The following is a 16,040-nucleotide window of genomic DNA, read 5'->3' on the forward strand; positions in this document are numbered from 1 at the left end:
TGATCCAATCTGCCAGTTTGTATTTTGATTGATGGGTTTATGCCATTTATATTCAATGTTATTGTTTAGGTATGGTTTCTATTCCCTGTCATCTTGATTTATTTCTGGCTCAAATTGGTTGCTCCATTGATTTGCTCTTCTTTTAGTGTACTTCCTGCCTTTGTTGGTTTTCACTTTTATTTCTGGTTTCTTCCTGAAATATCTTATTTGGTATGTTTGTAGTTCAGGCTTTCTAGTTGTGAGTTCTTTAACTTTGTTTATCATGTAGAGTTTTTATTTTGTCATCATTTTAAGCTTAACTTTGCTGGATATGGTATTCTTGACTGGTATCCGTTTTCTTTCAGCAGTTGGAATATGTTGTTCTGACACCTCCTAGCTTCATGGGTCTGGGTTGAGAGATCAGCTGAGATCAGGATTTGTTTCCCTCTAAATGTTACCTGTCATTTTTATCTGGTAATTTTTAAAATTCTGTTCCTATTCTGAAGGTAAGGCGTTCTGAAGGTTTGTTGGTTTTGGTCTGTTGTGATGTTGCGTATTTGAGGTCCTGTTGGCCTCCTGTATTTCATTTTCCATTTTATTTTTCGGGTTTGGGAGATTTTCAGATATTGTTTCATTGAAAAGGTGGTACATTCCTTTTGTTTGTGTATCTGAGCATTCATCTATACCAATGAATATTGAATTTGGTCTTTTCAGAGTTTCCCATGTTTCTTGCAGATTCTGTACATGGTCTCTTAATATCTTTTCTCCATGGTCAACTTTGTTTTAAAGACTGTATATTTTGTTTTCATTGCCTGAAACACTGTCTTCCAAACGATATAGTCTGCTGGTGGTGCTTTCAGTGAATTTTTAATTTGGTTTATTGATTTCTTCATTTTTAGGATTTCTGATGGATTTTTGTTGTTGTTATTGTTGTTTTCAGAATCTCTGCCTCCTTATTGAAGTAATATTTCACTTACTGTATTTTCTCTATGATTTCAATCCTTATACCATCCTTTACTTTGCAGATCAATTTAAATATGTAAATTCAAAACTCCTCCTCTAACATTTCTTCCACTGTGGTGTCAATGGATTCTATTACTGGATATCTTGGTTGGTTTGGGACAAATGTTGTTTGTGTGTCTACCCATCTAACAGTATAGATCTGAGGCAGTAGAGTGTCTACCTTGTGGATGTGTAGTATCCCTGAAGGTTTCCAGGACCTCACTTGTGGAAAAGCTGCCTGTCTGCTTTCTTGGTTTCATGCCATGGAGAAGCCAGCAAGGCAACCCCCTCTATTCCACCATCTTGAAAACCATTTAATTTTAAAGCACAGATTAAATACTGTTTTGTTCAAAGGAACATTTAATGTTTCTAAGTGTAGTATTTTAAGAAATTTTTATATCAGTGTTATTTGATTTTACTGCCATACTATTATAGCTACAATTTGCTGTTTTCACTGTCTATTTGATTCAGGTGAATTTAGCTTTGCCTCTGTTTTTCAACCATAATTTCTTTTTACGTTTCAAAGTTAAATACATTTTTCAATATAATTGCATTATGGAATACAAATCCATAGGACTTTCATTTATGTACATTTTGTTCAGTTCTGCAAATTGTTTTAAAATATTTTGTGCAGAATAAAACATTTTAAATTCATAAAAGCACTTATCTCCTTTTAATATGTAATATAACAATGTTTTATAATTTGAAGTGTGCAAAACAGTATGCAGTTTTGATATCTAGAGTAAACAATACCACCAATGTCTTTAAATCCTTTTGGAGACTTTGCATATCTAAGAAAACATTTTATTTTCTTCTTCTTCTTCTTCTTCTTCTTCTTCTTCTTCTTATTTATTTATTTATTTTGACACTACAGGGATTAAACCAAGGACCTTGCACATGCTAGGCAAGCACTCCACCACAGATCCACATTCCCCATCCGTAGCTCCTCAGTGGCTGACGTCTTACCAAGTGTTCCTCATATATTATACAGCATGTCCATTGTCAGGTAGCAGGATGGGGACGTCCAGAGTGCAGCACACAGCACGTTGACAGTGATGTGCTGGAGGTGCTTTGGCACCGTCCTGCTGTTCAGATGGATGAGAGCTGCCCCTGCCCAGGATGGAACAGGCAGCCCTCTGTGGTGACAGACGCCATAGTGCATTCCTCTGTAGTAAGGCCTTGATCGTACCTATGCCTTCTCTTAACACGTTATGTGCCTGGACGTAACCCAGCTAGGAGGGTCAGCCGTGACTGCAGAGGGCCGTCCAGGAGAGAACCAGGCTGTGGCAGAAGCCGTGGCGCCCTGGATGTGTGGCACGATCATACAGAGCTGCCCATCACAGGGTTTCCTGGGGCCGCTGGACACGAGGGCCTGGTCATGGTGGTTGTGGCACCCCAGCCGCCCTCCAGGCTTTCAGCCCTATGTTTCCCAGGTCTCTGGTTGCCCAGGAAGGTGACCCTCCTCCACCCCGGCTCTCTCAGCAGAACAAGGCCTTGAGCCAAATACAGCTGCACAAAAGGGACTTTCAGACATGGAGTACCTGAAGTCCAAGATGGTGGCTGCCGAGTCGTCCTCAGAGGAGGAGAGTGAGGATGAAGCAGTGAACTGTGATGAAGGGAGTGAGGCAGAGGAGCCCTCTGTCACCGAGACCCAGCAGGTGCGAGGGAGCACAGGGGCCCTGCCTGGGAATAGGAGGCCACAGGAGCCCGGAGCCTAGGTGTGTGCCTCTGGGGGACAGGGAGGGGTCTGTGCATGTCCACGTGGTCCTGCGGCCCCATTGCTGGGGTGCCACATGGAGGAAAGACTGCCCCCTCTGAGCTCACTGCCTGCCATACCTGGAGGGGCCGCCTGCCACCTGTCAGGGCTCTGGGAGGAGTGAGGGTGGTGGCCGTGTTGCATGTGGTGTTCAGTAACAAGGCAGATGGACTTGAACAGGCCGTCGTTGATAGGTGAGTTTAGTCAAACCCCGACTATGTGCCTGGTGATGAACCCGCAATCACAGAATGTCCTCACAGTCTCTGGGGCCATTCTTCTTCCATTTCATGAGGAAACTGAGGCCCGGAGAAGGGAAGTGACAGGCTCCCATGATGGGGTCAGGCCCCAGCCCAGGTCTTCCAGGCTTTGAAGTTGAGAGTATACAGGTGGACACGACCCTTGAGGATGGCCACCTTGTCCCCCAATGGGGAGTCTCTGCTCCAGACACACGGCACTTGGACATGTGTGTGTCCCCATTCTTGAGTTGGAAGCAACCAGTCTTTTGCTTCCCAGTGAGAGGAAGGGGCTCCCTCTGCCTCCTCTTTTCTTTCCCCTTCCTCCTCCCTCCTTCCTAGTTACCGTGCCCTGCAGGGAGTCTGGGAGTTCAAGGCCCAGTCTCAGCTCTGACCCTTGGGGGCTGCTGAGCCTGGGGGGATGCTTCAGCCCACAGGCCTCTCTGATCCTCATCTGCAGAGGACATCCTGGCAGTGCCCGGCCTTCCAGCCATCTCCTGAAACCCTGTACTCAGGGTGGCCCTGGGGTCACCATGTCCAGCAGGGTTGTGGCAGCAACCTTCCCAGCACATCGATGTTTCTCTGGTGGGACTAGAAATGACCTTGTTCTGCACCTGTTGGCTCACAGCAGGCTCTGCTGGGGAGTGAGTGCTAGCTGGGCAGGTTTTAGCACCAAAGGATGTACCAAAAACTTAGGTTGTGCAGAGCTATCTGGAGTCCAGAATTACAGGAAAAGGTGCCGAATTCAGAATCCGTGTGGAATTAGAGGCTCAGTAGGAGGTTGGCCTCTGTGTGCAGCATGGAGCCAGCTGAAATCAGCAACTGCAGGTTAGGTGCCTCAGCTCCTCCCTCTGCCCTGACCTCTGATGGCCAGGGGCCTACTCGCCTGTCCATGGTGTGCTGTCCTGGCTGCAGCTCTCACTTCAGAGGCAAATGGGGACCCTGCATCCACTGCCTCCACACTGGACAGACCCTGAGTCTGGCAGGCACAGGCGCCAGCACTTCAGCTACCCTGGCTGCAGCTGCTCCTGGAGCTGCCACGTCCTGGTCTGTTCCCTGCTCCCGCCACCTCAGGGAACCCACTGTGGCCTTTTCTCTTTGTTCTCAGACAGAGAAACCAACGAACGAAAAGGAGCCCACCACCTCCCACACCGTGAAGCTGCGGGGAGCCCCGTTCAGTGTCACAGAGGTATGTGCTCTGAGGACAGGGCAAGGAGGAGGCCACTCAGATTGAGAGCTGGAAGGAATCACAGACCAAAAAGGCTGACCGATGGCATCTTGGGCATCACCAAGGAGGGACTGTGATGGCTGCCTCGAGCAGGAGGAGGCCTTTTCTGCTCCCTCACCTACAGCAGGGCTGGCCTGTGGTCAGACGGTCCCTGTGGAGAGTCCTTCCCCATTGTGCAGCAGGCAGCCGCTGTGGGCGCTTGTGAGTGTGGAGGTATTGCTGTCTTCAGAAACAGACCACAGGCCAGCTGGCACCATGGATGAGGCCACTGCCCAAGACAGGCTGTGCACAGCAGGCCTTGGAGCCAGGTGCAGCCCAGCACCTTCCTCCTTGCTTCTTAGGGTGGGCACGAGGGGACTGGGAAATGACACCCTTTACCTGGAGGTGGACCTTGTGGCTGGCAGTTGCCCTCCTTCCCTCAGACTGAGTGGGCGTGGCCGGTGCACAACAGCTGTTCTGTGTTCATGTGGCTGACCCTTAGTGCCCAGCACTTTCCCCTGAGCTTGGGCCCAGCTCCAACCCAGGTGACTGACGCTCTTCTGTTCTCAGGTCCCCTTTCAGAGCTCCACTACCCCATCGACAGCCTGACCAAGGAACCAAGGGCTTTTCCTTCATCACCTTAATGTTCCCTGAGCATGCGTTGAAGGCCTACATGGCAGTGGATGGGCATGTGTTCCACCTGAGGTTGCTCACAGGCCCACCAGGGTCGCCGAGCCTGGTGACAGAGGAGGGATGACCCTGTGGAATGCAGGGAGCTCTGGTCTTTAGGGTCACCTTGCGATGTGCCCAGGCCACCTCCCCCCCATTGCACCTTCATTCACAGCGTGTAGACTTTGTGGGCTCCAGGCCAGACCTGGCCCACCCACGGCCACTCACATTCTCCCTGTGCAGGGCCTGGGGGTGCAGTGTGAGGGGCTGTGGGGTGTCACAGAGGAGCACCTTCCCCTTGACATGGCCATGTTGGGGATACCAGTGCCACCTGGACCGAGAGTAACTGTGTGTCTGCTCCGGCTGCCGTCCGTGTCCTCCTGCAGGTCTGGCCCTGGGTCCAACTTGTTTAGGACAGGAGGCACCACTAGATAGGAGGCCCCACTGGAGGGTGGGACTGGAGGGTGGGAGGGCAGCTTGCCCACTTCCTCCCCTGTCCCCACAGAGCAGGATGCTGCACGTGCTGCCGTCCACCATCAGGAAGGAAGCCAGTGAGTATGCGGACACCCCCGGCTCATCCTATAAGAAGAAGGCGGCATCCAAGGACAAAGGCAGCAGCTCCAGGTCCTTGCGAGCCCCACCCAGGCTCTGATGCCCTCTCTGCCTTTACCGACTGCCTGGTCCCTTTTGCTCTATAGCTTGAGGTTCATCCTCACCTCTGAGCTGGCTTCTCCACTGTGGATGGGGAGAGCAGTGCCGAGCTCACTTACACTTTGAGGTATTGCGTCCACTACGAGTGGGTGGTTGCCACCTGCTGGGCCCTGGCACAGGTCGGCTGTTGGCACTGCCAGAGGTTGGATCTCTCAGCCCCACTGCCTGCGGGTGGGAGGTGAGGTGGCGGGAGGGATAGGAAGGCAGGGAGGCTTATGATAGGCTGTGTGTCTGCGAGAGAGTGCCCGTGGGTCCCAGTGTGGCCTGTCCTGTTCTGCCCCTGCCCGCAGCTCCCACAACTGGAATATGCTGTTCATGGGGCCCAATGCTGTGGCCAAAGCCATCACACAGAAGTACATTGCCACCAAGAGCCAAGTGTGGGGCCAGGTGAGTGGCCCGTGACTTGCGAGCTTCGTGTCTGCAGACCCTCTTGGCAAATCTGTCCAGGGCTGGACCCCTGCGGATTTCTTTCTGGGCAAAACCAGGAGCCCATTTCAGCCATGCGGCGAGGGACGTCCCTTGATTCTGCCCATTGGCTGCTTTCTCCACAGTCCTCTGCCCTTCAAGACACTGGATGCCAGCCTGTCTGTAGAGGTGGATGGCAAGCCCATGTGTAACTGAATGACCTGGTGGTCACATTTTTAAAAAGAAGCAGAAAAATTAATTCTAACAGACGCCTTCTTCAGCTAATGCATCTGAGGGATCATCACTTCGCTGCACCCAGTGTAGTCACAGGGTGTTTCTCCTCCCTCGTTCCCACCCAGGCCACTGAATTCCACATGTAGCAGATGTGGGTTTGAACAAGCCACACCTCAGGTGCTCAGGGGCTCATGGATGCCATGCTGGGCAGTGCAGCTTGGCCTGAGTTGGAGGGAAGGACAAGGGACAGTTGCAGTGGCTCTAGTGCCACGAGTGCCCTGAACACCAGGTCTTCGTAGTGCTGGGACAGGGTCCTGCCTTCTAGAGCCTTCTGGTGCCTTCTGGAGCCTCCTAGTGGAGACAGGTGGAGAGAGGAGAGCCTGGGCTGGTCTGGGAGGTGACAGAGCAAGGACTGCTTGGTGTGAGGGTTTGGGGTCAGGATCAACCTTGTAGAAGCCCCCAGGGGCTGCAGGAGGAGCCACAGACCTGCCCACTGTGGAAAAGGGAAGAGCCCGAGTGGGTGTGGGGACTCATTGCTGGAGAGGGTGCCCGAGGGGGTCAGGTGGATATGGTTGGGTGAGGGGCACCGCTGAACCCACTTCCACTGGGTCTGCTTAGCTGCTGACTGGAGAGAGCAGATCGGGTCCACCTGATGGCCGTGGGCCTCCTTTCCTCCCTCCCTTAGGAGACCAAGTGCAGCATGGCTGTTCGTGTGGCCTCTGGGGAGACCCAGCTGGTCCAAGAGGTGCAGTGCTTCCTCCTCCACAACGGGGTCAGCCTGGACTCCTTCAGACAGGTGGGTCCCCACTGCCCTTCCCACAGACTCTGATGGCCCCAACTGGTGGCTGCTGCAGAGCTGGGGACGGGGTTCCAGGGAGGCTGGGGGTGTGTTGACAGGCCCTGTGGTGACTGGAACCAAAACCTGAGGGCTCACTGCTCTGCTGCCCCTCGCAGGGACAGGCTGCTCCTGGGGCTTCTCCACACCTGTGGCAGCAGGTGGCCTGCAGTTCCACACTGAGATACCAGTCTGATCAGTGGAACAGCAGCTGGGTCACCTGGGAGGTCCAGCAGGCTGGTCATTCACTGTCAGGGTCTGCATGACTCAGTGGGGGCCTGGAGGCTGACCCCTCAGCAGAGTTGACCAGCTGTGGAACCAGCAGGTGGCCTGCTGGAGAGGGTGGCGCCTCCTGAGTCTGCTTCCCAGGCGCCTGGCCCCTGGGGCCCCAGACAGTGCTGGTGTCAGACTGGACCCCTGCTGCTGTCCCTCATGAGTCCTGTCCACTCCACAGGCCACAGCAGAGCGAAGCAAGACTGTGATTATGGCCAAGAACCTCCTCTCAGGCACCCTGGAAGCTGAGTTGTGGGAGACCTTCAGCTGCTTCGGGGGCCTGGGCTGAGTGCTGCTGCCCAAGGGCAGCGTCACTGCCATCATCATGGAGTTCCTGGAGCCCCTGGAGGCGTGCAGGGCCTTCTGACACCTGGCCTACTCCAAGGTAGGGCTGCCCAGCGCAGTTAGGGGAGAGGGACCCGGTGTATGGGAGGGCCCTCAGTCTGAGCTTCACCCTCCCGCAGTGCACCTGCAGAAAGCACCCCGCCCCCGCTTTCCCTGGCTTCCTTTCCTGCCTCAACTTGAGCCTTCACTGTCTGCTTCTTTGCTGTCATGTACCCATGATAAGCTGAGTTCCCTACACAGGGCTGTTTAAGAATATCTATAGCCACGGCACATTGGCTTAGACCAACAGAAAATTACCTGTGGCAGAGTTGGCAGGAAGGTTTCCAAGTCCAGGGTGTGACAGCACCTCCAAGGGCTCTGGGGAGGACCTGTCCTTGTCTCTGCCACCACTGGGCTCCTGGTGTCCTTGGTTCCCTGAACCAGCACCATCCCACTCCATCTGTGCCCCATCTTTGGGCCTTCTTCATCCCACATCTCTCCTGGGTTACAGCCCACCCCAAATAACACAGGACATTCCACCTTGGGATCTTGGTGACAGTTGCATGGGACATCTCCTTAGATTCTGGGGAGGAGGAATAGCCGTCTCTTGGGGAGCCACCATTTAACCACCATGAGTACTTTGTCGGGCGCCTTCATGCTTTGCAGATGCTGTCGCCCAGTGATCCTCAGGGCAGGCATTGCAGGTGCGGAGGTCATTTCTCCACAGCTGCTGCCCCCTGTGGTCGTCCCAGCTAGGGCCCTGCCCACTGTACTGCCAGGAAGTCATGAGCTCCTGACCCACAAGACAGGTGCCAGTGCCAGCACCACAGACGCCCTTCTCTTCCTCCTGCTGCTGTGGGAAGGAATCATGAATCATCACCAGGTGAAGGGTGGTGAAGGGCCCGCCCAGGCAATGCCACGTTTCTCTTCTGCACATAGGGAAACTGAGGCCAGTGACCCAGAGTCACCCAGCTCAGAAGTGGCATAGTTAACTCTCTGCTCCCCAGTCTGCTCTGAGCATGAGTTTCTTTTTTCTTTTTTTTACTGGGGATTGAACCAGGGACATTTAGTCACTGAGCCACATCCCAGCCCTTTTTTATATTATCAGTGACAGGGTCTCGTTGAGCTGCTTAGGGCCTCCCTGAGTTGCTGAGGCTGGCTTTCAACTTGCGATCCTCCTGCTCAGCTTCCAGAGCTGCTGGGATTACACGTGTGCCCCAGCACCTGACAGCTTATTTTTTTTTCTGATTGTAATTAACTTGTGAACCTTGCATTGTGAAATTTGAAACAGTCCCAGAGGGCCCAAGTTGACAAGTATCCTTCCACCCTGCCCTGCAGCTCCCAGCACCTTTTACTGAGGCAGCCATTAGCAATGTCTGTGTCTCCTTAGTTAAGAAACCGCCTCTGAACATGTATGTGGAACTAGAGCGCTTCTCTTGGTGACCACACTGACTTCCTGTGGAGCCGCCCTTGCTAGCAGTTCCTCCCCTTGTCACACTCCCCTTTTATCCTCTGACTAGAGAAAATGCAAGGGTGCCTTGACTCCACCTGGACCAAGGCAGCAGAGGTGTGGGCTCTCCTTTGCAGCCTGAGGTGCAGCCCAGGGGCCAGAGTGTTTTCTATTGGGCTCTGGGCCGCATTTCTCTTTCTGTTTCCTCTGCCCTGGGGAGCCCCTTCTCCTCTGACCCTCGGGCTCTTCATCTGCACATGGGACTGAGTTCCTTCAGCTATGTCCCAAGATGGAGTCCACAGGTTGGCACCTTTGCCTCTGCAGTCCACCATGTCCCGCTGTATCTTGAGTGGGCTCCAGTTGGCGTGTTCTCCAGCACAGCCCACAGAGGAAAGATCACCAAGAGGCACCAGCAAAATCTGCAGAAAAGAATGTGGTGGAGACAGAATTGTGTAAGAACAGATCTATGGGGAGGAGGCAGGGTAGCACAGAAGTGTTCATCAGACCACTGGTTTAACACTTTGCTCATCTTGCACACCAACGGACTTCAGTCTCTAATTGTATAGATGTGTAAAACATCCCTGAAAAATAGAGCATCAGATTTGGGCACAGTGGCGCACACCGCTCATCCCAGCAGCTCAGAAGGCTGAGGCAGGAGGATTTGAGTTCAAAACTAGTCTCAGCAACTTAGTGAGGCACTAAGCAACTCAGTGAGACCCTGTTTCTAAAATATAAAATAGGGCTGGGGGTGTGACTCCATGGTTAGGCACCCCTGGTTCAATCCCTGGTACCAAATAGAGCATTCTGAGCACAGTGTAAGGTAGCAGTTGAGGGTGAGGGAAGAAAACCTAGATCTCTTCATACTCAGAACAGTCGGGAAAGAGTCCCTGCTCCGTAGGTGGGGTGAGCTGGAGTCAGGGAGGGAGCCCTGTTTGCATGTGGCACACTCCCCTGGTGTTCAGCGACTGCACAGGCAGGAGAGGGAAGAACAGTGGTGGGCCACCCCGGCCTGGGTGGTCCCAGTCCACTGGCTGACCCGCAGAGTGGGCATGTGAGCAGGGTAAGAGTTACCGTCAGGACTGTTGTACAGACTGCAGGACGTGGCACGTCCTGGACCTCACCCCTGTCAGGATGCCTGAGAACTGAGACCTGCCCCATACCCACAGCTGCCCCAGGAGACGGGCAGCTCCCAAGGGACCAAGACCACACTTGTAGTCAGACACCTTCAGGAGCCTCCTGCAGAGTGGTTGTTTGACCCAGGTGTTAAGATTCTACCCTTGGCCCACCACACACAGGTTACCAATTGCTCAGTTTACTAAAATGAGAATTTCCTCTTAAAAAGAGATAAGTCCCTTGTCTACCATCTCCATGTCCTCATATTTACAACAAAAGTGTTTATGGAAAAAAAAAAAAACAGTGGTGCAGAGCCTCTGATCACCCTGTAAGGTGAATTTGTGGCCTTGCCTGGTCGGGGCCTTACTCCATGCCTGTGGCTCACATCACGTGCTGTGGGTCTTCAGGACTGGCCATCTGTAAGGGCATTTGGGACCCACTGGCCTGGAAGCTGCACCCATCCCTTCACTCTCTGCCCGCCCTTCGCTCTGCGGATGGAGTGCACATCGCTAGGTGGATGGTGAAATGCATGAACCTTTCCAGTCCCTCCTTGGTCAGGTTTGTGTTGGGGTCCTTTCCACCTGCTTACGCTCCTGGACCTCTCCCCTCGTGGGGTCTCCTGTGCTGTAAGCAGCTGTTACCCTGCAGCTGCCAGCCACCATGGCTTTCAGTTCTGCTGCTGCACATGAACCCAGTTTATGACTTCTGACCAATTGAACCTCCTCTCTGCAACAAACTGGTGGGTCAGGAGGCTTGCAGATGGCTCTGGTCTCGCTTCTTCCTCCCTGCTTCAGGCACAGACATGGGACAGGCACATCGGGCACAGCGCCTCCATCTGGCTGGGCTGATTTCATCTGAACTAGATGGTGCCCTCTCAAGCAGGCACCTCGTCTGCCTTGCTGATATGCACCCTGTGGAGTGCCAGCCCTGGGAGTGCGGAGAGGGTGCTGCCCCAGGGCAGAGCGGGGCCCAGCTCCCTGCCTGCTGGTGCCAAGCTCTCCCATGTTCTCACGCTGAGGTGCTGCTTCTGGGGACTGGGCCATGCATGCCGGTGATGGTGGGCAGGGTCCCTGTCCATGCCCACTCCGGGGCTGGACCAGTTACCTCCCTTCAGGCTGGTTCTGGCCCTGAACAGTGAGGGTGGCACCCACACACCCCCTGAGGACAGGGGGAGATGCCATGTGACCATCTGTAACTCTGCTGTCCAGGGTGACCACAATGAACATGGCCCAGACTTCCCAGACCTCCTGGGGTTCATGGACATGTTGAAGAAGGCTCGGGTGCAGGCTTGCTCTGGGGTGTGAGCAGTGTCCTCTTGGCACCAGCTCTGGACCCTGTTAGAACTCTCTTCTGTCCCCAGGCTCAGGTTAGTGTTGAGGGTCCCGACAGTCCTGCAGCTTGGAGGGGCTGGTGTCTGCTCACTGACTGACAGGAGGCCTCAGAGCCAGGATCTGTCCAGCACCGGTGGGTTCACTGCAGCCTCTGGGAGCCTCTGTGTTGCCTGCACAGCCCCCGGTCCCTGGTCCCTGAGCTGTGCCCTCTCCCTTTCGGCACCCACCCACCTCTGCACATTGTTCAGATGCTTCCTCAGGATGACAGGAGGTAGGGGGACCCAGGGCCCCAGGCCCTGTGTTTGGGACTGGGCAAGGAGAGGGAGGGACTGCGCTTCTCTGCAGTGCTCTGCTCTGCTCTCTGCAGTCTCCAGGGAGTGGCCAGCATGTTCTATCTCCCCACACCAAGACCCTCATCTCCAGATAAAGGGCTCAGATGTGGGGGGTCTGGAAAGCTGCTTGCAACTGATAACAGTCTTCTGGCCTCAGTGCAGGAGCCAGAGGAGTGGCGTGGCCTGATTATAATAAAGCTGTGTGGTGCTGCGTGCCTGGATTTGATTGTGGGGCTGTGGCAGAAGCCCCTCCTGCCTCCTGCCCAGGAGCTCAGTGGCACCTGCTCCTCCTCCTGCTCCTGCAGCAGACCTCCGCTGCTTCCTCCAGCAGGGGCCTGGTGATTCTGTTGGCGAACATCTGCTTGAGTTTCGCAGTCACTTATTTTTTCTTTCCCGTCGTCCTTTGTTCCCCATTCAGGCTGGCAGCAAAGTACTTCTTAAAACGACCTTGGTGGTGGCCTCGGCCCTGGGTCATGTCTGGGCCTGCTTGGACCTGGATGTGGGTTGCTTGGGGTTTGGCTTGGTGGCTTGGGGGTGCTGGGAGGTGCAGGGGTGACTGGGTCAGACTGGTCCTGTACTCAGGGCCAGCAGGGACACTGTCCCTACACACAGAGGTCTGACCTAAAACTTGCAGGAGGAGGGCTGGGCTCCCCTGCAGCTGTCTTCCCTCAGAGGGGATCATGGGCTCCCTGGGTGCCAACCCGGCCAGCTGGACACGCAGGGTCCAGGGGCAGTGTTCATGTGCTTCTGGGGTGTGGATAGGCCCAGGGGCTGTCGCACAGCCTCGATGTTCATCTCGCAGTCACCCTGCATGCAGTTCGGACCATGGTCCCTACTCACATAGGAGAAGAGGAAGCCCCGGGGTTAGTGACCTCCAGAGGTCACATGCGAGGAGGGCATGGGGATGTGCCCTGCAGCTGTGAGCCCTGAGGCCTGAGCCCTTGCCCGTCCCCACTGCTCCCTTTGAGCTATCAGCTTTTTGGCCATCTGCAGATGTTTTGGAGTATCCTCTCTTGACCAGTGCGGGGGTGCAGGGGTAACTACATCAGGCTGGGTTCGGTCCTCAGTGAATCCCCTTTATTTGGGGACCCAGATGCAACCAGTAAGGAAGGGGTTTCAGAAGGCTAGGGGCTCTGGAAAGAGGACACCAGGGACTTGCTGGCCTTTTTTTTTTAATAGTGTGACCAGGAAGCCCGCTGAGGGCAGGATGTTTGGACTGACACTGGGCAGCAGCAGAAACCAGGCCTAGTAAGACAGGAGGGGAGCCGGTTGGACCAGGAGGTAGCAAGTGTAAGGTCCTGTGGTCAGCACGTCTCTGCCAAGCTTAAGCATTAGTGAAGAGGCCAGCAAATCAGGGATGAGGTCAAAGGAACTGGCAAACTGGGAGCAGGCACTGAGAGGCCACTGGCAGGGCAGCCACTCTATTGTCCAATGGCAAGTGATAGTAACCAGGCTTGTGGATGAGTAGTGGAGCTTGTTTTTCTAACAGCTCAGCACAGTGCAGGAGGGTGTGTGTGGTGTGTGTGTGTGTGTGTGTGTGTGTGGTTTTACTCCAGGCTGCAGGAGGGATGCGAGTCAGGGCAGTCTCGTCACGGCTCAGGCTGCATGGGTGGTACACAGAGAGAGCCGGGTGGAACAGGCCCACAGCCTTGTTTTCGTGCATGTGTGTCCCATGGCTCTGCCCCTCCTGACCACTGTCTCCAGGCCCCTGTAGTCAGCATATCTTTAAAGACTGTCATGCCCTCTTCTCGTTGCATTTCAGGATCCGGGCACTCCAGGGGCAGGGATGTCATTGTGGGCGTGAAGGTTTAGGACGTGGATGTCTCTGGAACTAGCCAGACTGCACTGTTGGGGAAAGGCCGGCACATGGGAACACAGCTTTCATCTCCAGTCAGCTGTTTTTCCCAGTGCCCCTCCCTGGGCGGGGTGGAGAGCGGCTGACTGCCCAGGGAGGGAAAGTTCCTGAGCACAGTTCCTGAGGTGCCCATGACCAGCCTGCTAAGCTTAGCTCAGCTCTCCCTAAACCCAAACACCACAACCCAAGTGGTGCCTGTGACCACTGACCAGACTCCTGGGCTGGGGTTGGGTGGAGTCAACTCACCTTACCGAGGACCCTGGGCTCCCCAGGTTTGTCCTGGGAGACTCCATTCCTGGAACCCCAGCAGGCCCCTGGGACAGTGCAGGGAAGGTGATCAGTCTTGCAAGAGGTCTCTGAGCAAGCGGGAGTTGTCTGCTAGCTGTTGGTTAACCAGCTCCTGCCTGGCACAAAGTCTCGTGCTGTCGAGTTAGGTTGCCAAGATTGAAAAACTGGGTTTTCCTGTGTAAACTTGTATTTTCCGCTTCTTTCAAAACTTTGAACTTCTGGCCATACCGAATTGGGGCAGAAGATGGATATGCTGAGGAGAGGCTACCCCTTGCACTGGCCATTAACCTTCTGGTACACCATCATCCCCAACCTCTCCCCTCTAAAATTTCTGTCAGTCTGCTGGGAACCTGTCTTACCTTCCTCAAACTGCTGGCATCTAATTTTGGAATGCCAGAATGTTCCTGAGGCCTCCGTTTCCACCTGTTTGTGCTTGTGATGTGGTCTCTGTGGTTGTGCATGAGACCAGGTAGCCAAGGCACCCAGGTGAGGTCCTGGCATGTGGCAGGAGATCTACTGCCCATTCTTTCCTTGGCCTTCAACCTCTGAGATGCAGGATGACCAGGAGACCCAGGGGGTCTTCCCGCTGATGGCCTTGACTTTCACTTTGAATGAAGTTCTCCCCAGGACCTGGAGTCTGAGCTGCTGTGTCCTTAGTAGGCTGTTTCCTCCTCTCTCCATTGAAAGTGGGTTTCTGAGTGTCAATGGCCACCTGGAGTCCCTTGCTGGGTCTGTTGGTTGTTTCTTGGGTGGAGGGGAGCCTGCATGTAGATTTCCTCCTCATGGCCTGGGACCCAGGAAGCTGGAGGACTGGAGATGTCCTTTGGGCCTTGGGAGGGATCCTGCTCTGTCACTAGCTGTTTCTGTGAGGCTTCAAAGGTTTGTTCAGTGGCAAAGCAGTGACACTAATCAGGACTGGAAAGCTTCAGACCACAAGCAAGAGGCAGAGAACAGGGCCCTGGAGCTTGGCATGACAGTGCAGGGCAGGTCTGAGGACCCGGAAGCCCCCTAAGGCCCCACACAGGTGGGAGTTGTTGGAGGGAAGCGTGCTGGGGAGAAGCCCATGGGCTTCTCTTGGGCCACAGGACCTCGGGAGTTTCTACCAGCCTATGGGGCAGGGCTGGGGTCTGGGGCAGGGCTGCCACCTGCTCAGCACCAAGGGGGTTGGGGTGAGGAATCCCCTCCCTGGGGCTGTCCCCTGGGGCTGTGGGATAGCTGTGAGCCATTCCTGGGGAAGCGGCTTATCCCCAGGGCCAATTCTCAGGACTTGGTGAAACTGGGGAAGTTGAGCCAACTGAGCGCATTTCTCTAAAGTAGGATTTCTCCAACGGTCCTGAGGCTGAGGCATCCACCACCCTTCCCGGGGCAGACACTGGGCCCTGCCTGACTGCCCATGGCCCTGCCCCTTCTGCCCAGTGTACCCGTGGGCATCTCCACTAACTGGCAAGGCCACATTTGCCCTCCCTCTCCCTGAAACCTGTTCTCTCAGGGGGTGTGGTGCGGGGTCGGTGGTGACAGGTACTGGTGCAGCATCCTGGGTCTGCTGCTGTGAAAGTGATCAAGGCCCCTGCTCTCTGTTCCCACAGCTGCGTGCGCATGTGCACTTTCCCCACTCGAGCAGACTGAAGGAACCGCACACCACCCTCCTCGTCTTCACCTTCAGCTCCCCAGGTCCATCAGCACCCTTCAGCATTCCTCAGCACATTGTTTCAGTGATGACCTACAATCCCAGCATCCAGTGGCCTTGCTGGTCTGTCTGTGACTCTGTGGTAGGTTTTCCCTGTTTCTACTATTATGAAACACTATGACTTCCTTGTGTAGACAAAACCACTTTTACACACATGCATGTTCAAGGGGTATTGAGATCCATATTCAAGGGGTTTTAGAAAGCTAATTTTTCCCATTCTGTAATTTTTGCAAAACTCTAAGATGCATTTCAGTTTGAAAGTTCACTAAGTGCTGTTTTTAAGGAAAAATAACATTTTTCTTTGGTTCATGATTTCCATAATTTAATTTGAAGTTAAAATGAGTGGGCCTAGACCT

This window comes from Sciurus carolinensis, unplaced genomic scaffold (assembly GCF_902686445.1).
Source record: "Sciurus carolinensis unplaced genomic scaffold, mSciCar1.2, whole genome shotgun sequence".
Classification (NCBI taxonomy): Eukaryota; Metazoa; Chordata; class Mammalia; order Rodentia; family Sciuridae; genus Sciurus; species Sciurus carolinensis.